The sequence below is a fragment of the Rhea americana genome, unplaced genomic scaffold, assembly GCF_003343005.1.
Source record: "Rhea americana isolate MKP2758 unplaced genomic scaffold, rheAme1 scaffold_107, whole genome shotgun sequence".
Classification (NCBI taxonomy): Eukaryota; Metazoa; Chordata; class Aves; order Rheiformes; family Rheidae; genus Rhea; species Rhea americana.
This window is the reverse complement of record NW_028185117.1, coordinates 3,236,118-3,242,117: the sequence shown is the minus strand read 5'-3', so window position 1 is coordinate 3,242,117 and position 6,000 is coordinate 3,236,118.

Sequence of the window (6,000 nt, the reverse complement as noted above, 5' to 3'; positions counted from 1 at the left end):
GTGAGAGAGCAGAGCAGCCTGTATGGAGCCAGTTGAGAAACAAACTGTCAGTAATGTGTTCTCCTAAATTAGGTTCCTCGTGCTTCTAGTTMRTCCYCTGAGTTGYTTTTCAGTGGAGCGTCTTGCTTTGGGAAGTCCCTGATTTCTGACTCGGATGCCCTCAGCATATATTCATAAAAAWCATGAATGTCTCTACATGCATTTATGCCATAGACAATATCATATGCATAGCTATATATATGTATACATATATGCTTTTATATGTCTATCTATATAAATGTGTATCTGTGCATGAGCTCCTATACAAGTCTATGCACATATCTACCTAAACATCCGAGTGACATTTGYGGCTAGTGAAAGTCTTGGAGCAGCCATGGTGCCGAGGATGCTGCTTGCTRAGATGTSCTAGTCATTGCTGACCACCCTTAAAATGAGGAATTGGATGTTCTGGGTGCAGGTTGTGGTCATGGCCTCTGATCTTGCTGAGCTAGGCACTACACAAGCACAGATGGGACGGAGGGTCTCTCCTTCAGAGAGATGATGGCTGCAGGGTGGAGAGTTTGCTCTGTCTCTGTAATGCCRATAAACTTTGCTGCACAAGCTCTTTGAATGATAATATCTCTTTTCTATGGCAGGCACATCTGCATTTGCAAGTATTGCAGTTATCTTATGGGAATAGGAGCAATAAATAGGTTTTTGAAATGAAGCCTGTTAGGGAGATGTATGTGAATAAATGATCAACCTTGCTGCTTTAAGGCAACATCATCTCCATATGATAATACAGGAGGAAAAGGAAAAGCTCTTGAAATAGGGGAAAGTTGCACTTAAACTCTTTCTTTATGCCTTGCAGCAAATATTCATGAGTTTTTAACGTGGACATTATGTTTCAACTAAAGCCTGGAGTCAGGAAGTAGGTGAGATTTTCTATGAATATTGAGTACAAGAGAGAAAATGTAAAGATGAAAATCAGCATCTATTGTACATAGTCAGAAAAATCTCACGTGAAAAATCTTGAATGTCTGATTGATTTGTTAGAAGCGCTTCAACCTGAAGGTGCTCTGCACTCAAATCTCCCTGGGAAGGTCATTTGTCTCCATGGGTAAATCACACTACATTCCTATAACTCTTGCAAGTTGCTATGAGACAGTGGAGCGTGGCRCAGAAGAAATGCCAGATACCAGAGTGTTCACTCTTCTGTGGGGCTGTGGGTCAATCCCCAGGYGAGTGGTATCTGAGTTCCCTGAAAATATGCTATCCTGGTTTCAGGGTGGTAGAAAGAAAGCAGTGGATTGCCTGGCTGGGAAGATGATGGAGAAAGAGCTTTATTAAACATGCCTCTACTTTCTTAATGACAATGCACAGACGAGACTCGCACTATTGCCCACACTTGGGACTCCCTTCACACAGGTCATAAAGAGAATGGCACGGGACCGCCAAATCTTAAAAATAGTGGCATATAGCCTTGGTATAGAGAGTAYGGAGTGGCCTCCAAGAAGTTCCTGCAGAGGTTTGGCTACTTAGGAGATTTCCCAGTCTTTTTTCCCAGGTCACTGGATGCTTTCAGGCTATGTCATTCATTGCTGGAATGYCACCCAGCCAGCACTGCCACTGTTCTTGGCTGGACTGAATCAATATGGAGAGAAGAGGGGTGATTTTTCTCTCTCAGGATGCTCTTCCTCTGGCAGGATCAGGAGGCAATGTGAGWGTGGAGGGCTAGCACAGTCCATCTACTTTTCTGTGCTTGGACAGGAGGTTTTTCTGGGTCTACATTCTGTCCCACCTTGTACTGTTACACTGCACATGTTTCCTGCTCTCCTAAAGTCAGCAAAAGGAGCAGGAATGACTGTGTCTCTAGGATAGTTTTCCTCAACTCCAAAATGCGCTTTGAATCACATCTACGATCTCTAGCTTACTAAAATATGAGGTAAGTTTTTAAGACCTGGCTTGCCTAATGGATACCCTTAAAGCCTTTTTGCTGTGTAGACAGCAAGTCACGTCAGTCCCATGAACCACACTTATGGAAAGAACCCATTTCTCATTCCCCCTCACTTGCTTTCTGTATCCTTAAACCACATGGCCTAGACAGGGTAGTGTGGGGCTATGGTGCCGTGGGGTGGAGGGTCAATCAGTAATGGGGCAGAAGTGACCCTACTGGTAGTGTCCATGGTTTGAGGAAATGGGTCAGCTCCACATCTCTGGAAAGGTTTAAAGGGCAAATGGCTACTGTGCTGTTGGAGGAAGTGACCTGAGTCCTGATAAGTGAYAGGCTGTTAAGGAATCATAGAATGGTAAGGGTGGAAGGGACCTCTGGAGATCATCTAGTCCAACCATCAGCATAGCCTATAYRGGGATTGAACCYGCGACCTTGGCATTAGCAACACCACGCTCTAACCAACTGAGCTAAACCTGCCTCCTGAATGAGTGAAAGTATCTTGTCCATGTRCCCAGTTGTGGTACTATCAAGGTGAATACCCAAACAGGTGATGTAGGTAGCTACAGCACTAAGTAACTCTGATGGGCTGTGACCAGAGCTTGTGGTCCAGAAGCTACTCACACCATTGCCATCATTGCCGGGTAAGGCTCTATTGCTCATGCCTATTTTGTAGAGTCTTGCTCAATGTTCAGTCTGAGTTTAAATTACAGGTGGTCCATCTAGAAGAACTGGAAATAGTCACTAATAGAAATGGCATCTTGCATGTATCAGCTGTGGCACCAGTACTCTTTTTCTCCTCTAGTTTTCACTTGGAACAAATCCCCCATCATTCCTAAATCTAGCACTGCCTGTGCTCAAGAAAACGGTGAAGAGAAGTATTCACTTGTCACTGCCAGCTTCTTGTGACAGAACTGCCAAAGCTGACTGACAGAATGTACCCACAAATTAATAATATGACATAAAAATAACTGCATGGGGTCATTCTGTGTAGCCCAGTGCTTTGTGTCCTAGAGGCAGGTTCTAGCAAATTTGCAGGGGAAGAGCATAACAAAATCCTGTACGGAGCCCAGTAACTTGGGCTTAGCTAAAGCAGCTCCCCGCTGCCAGACTGAGCACATCAGATCTTGAGAATGGTTAAAAACGGATGTTTGAATTGGTCTGGCTCAATCTCCTAGGCCTTGTTTTATCGTGCCTTTCTTGGCTAGGCTGTCGAGTTCTGTGTACTTCCCCCTGCCGAAGAGCTTTAGACACTACAATCAATCATCTCTCAATCTTCTTTATGATAAGCCTGAATGAGCCCTTTAGTCTTGCTGCAGAGAATTTTCTCTGCGCTCATTATCTTGCTCTCTCCCCCCTCTCCAGCTTTACAACGCCCTTTAAGAAACACGGATATCAGACCTACAAGCAATTGTCTCACACCGATTTGTTTACTCATCTGTGGATTGTCAGGACTTCTCTACCGCCCTAAAATCATGAGGCAATCTGGTGTCCACTGCTCCTAGCTGCCTTTTCAGATACCTAGCCTTCAGAGATCTTGTTCTTAGTGGCCTGATCTTCTGTCTTGAAGCGTTAATCTTTGTTTTCAGCAAAATGTACCAGCAGCAATTTTCATTTTCACTTCCAGTTCATTGATCAAAGCATTAAAGGATGTCGTGCCTGTGAAGCTCTGCTGGAAATGTCCCCATTTGTTGACTGCTCCACTATGACAGCTTCCCTCTGAAATCAATTATTTAGTCCTTAATCCATTCAGTGCATTTTTGCTGGTGTTGTATAATACTGTTTCTATGAACAAAATGTCTTCAGTGGAAGATCAAAGCATGTATGTCTGCGTAATTTCATTTATCAACCAAATCCAAATCAGAGCTTGTCAGACAGATCTGTTTTCTATAAACTATGTTAAATGGGTATTAATCTTGTTCCTATCTATTTGTTCTTCAGACACACAAGCCTATGTCAGCTTTTTCGTTATTTTGTTCAAGACGGATGTCATGTGTGATTTATCCTATTTTAATGGATATTGGTGCCTGATACCCTGCTAGTGCATCGGAGATTCCTTGCTAATTCAAGTTTATTAGATATTAGCATCAGTAAACTAGAAAGTGCCCTAGCCAATACTCTTGGAGCTATCTGGTGCAACTTATACAGGCTAGTTATTGTTCATCTCTTAGGAATGGTTTTTAATGTTATCTTTGCTACTGATCTGGAAAATCATCAATCATCGTCGTCTCCATCACAGTTCTTTTAAAATACAAATCAGAAAAATTTCCAGAAAATACCAAACTTCTCTGAATCATTTACTAGCTATTTTTCATTATCTCCGTATTGACATGGACGTATTCRGAAGCTGAGACAGCTTTTATTTCAAACCAAATGGCTGTTATTTATASATCTCTCAACCACGGATTTTTTTTCCTTTATACTTGTAGCTTCCCTTTCCAGTTTTATGTATTTTGTAACTTCTAAATCCTATTCATTTCTATTTCTCTTTTTCTCCACTTGTCATATATTTCCTTCACTTTCCCACTATATTAAAGAGGACTTTACCAAAAACTGTCCTCTCTCTGGGCAGTATAATCATAGTTTTTAGTATAAACACTTGTTCTAAGGAACTTCCAATTCTAATTTACATTTTTATTTTCCCTTTCAATGCATTTATCTCATAACTTTCCTTTGCTTTGGGAAATAATATTTTAATTAACATATCTAAATAGAATTTACATAAAACTTTTGGAAATATCATGTATTTCCATAGAAGGTAAACAGAAGGCTGTTTTCCTTGGCAAAAAAGGAAATCTGCTGGTCCACGATAGCAGGCCAGMGAGCATATGGATAAAGAAGACATACCTGAGATTTTGGCTCAAGTCTTTAGTTTCTTCTAGTTTAGCCTGATATCAAAGTCAGTGACCAAATTCCTGTTCCCTTTGGTGAACCTGGGCTGGGCATACAGAGCRGTGGTGGAGAGGAGAGGGAAATTCTTAAGTCCAGATGAGAGAGAGTGTCAGGGCCTAATGCAAAAAATAGGAAGGTTGTAGCTCCAGGCCTCTTGCTTTCCTGTGACACTTCCACAATTAGGCTCACATCAGATTCTTTGTATGATTCACTAGGGGAGTGAGGAATGACAAAGGTGATGCCCATGGAGAGGGCATCTACGAGACTATCGTAACATCACCTAAGAGCACCGTCAGAAACATTCTCTCAGGTCTTCATCACCTGCTGAATCATAAACCATGAACATCTCATCTCCACAAAATGCTGGGAGAAGTTAATTGTTCAGGGTTGGCAATTCATCCCATGAGTAGGCCCACCAGTTTCTCCTGTGGGACACCAGATTGAAACATATTGTCATACATCTCCTCTTGACAGAAAGAGCTGTTTTCAAGAAGCAGCGATAGTAGATTAGGTTCACTGTTGCTTCATGCGTGGAAGTAAATGTGAATTAAATCATCTGTAAATTCTGGATAATCTACAGAGAGAGAGCTGCCTTTGAGACCCCAGGAACAAATAAAAGAAATTAAGCTATATGCATACAGTTTGCCTAAATGCTAATTTTGCCTTTAGGACAAACTGGTTTTGCTCTTTCATGCTATGCCAGAAAGCAAACAATTGTGTTCACAGTTAAGAAGATTGAAGTTGCCTGTAAATGAGTTTTCAAAACACAAAGACTCTTRCTCATCTCCTGACAACAAAGACAGCAAATACAGCAAAGATAGAACGCAGCAAAATGCTGAACAGTGTATCTGCATGGCATCCTTGGTCCCCTAAGTAGGCTCAACTGTTCACTGTCGGCTTGCTTTTGATCCATTAAATCAACTGTTATAGAGGAAGATAAAGAYTTGAGGACAAGATGTCTCTGTACCTACTCAGTGTTTGTAGAATGGCCTTAATCCACCCCAGGGAAGTAAGAGAAGGCATGCTCCACAGCAGGCTCCGCTTGCTCTTGTGAAGTGAAAATGCGATGGACCAAAAGTCTTCAGCTACCTGAGTCTCAGCATCTCTCGTTAACAGCACATCTTCCACTGCATGACTGTAGCCTCTGTAATCTCAGTGGCTCTGCTTTTGTGGCTGTC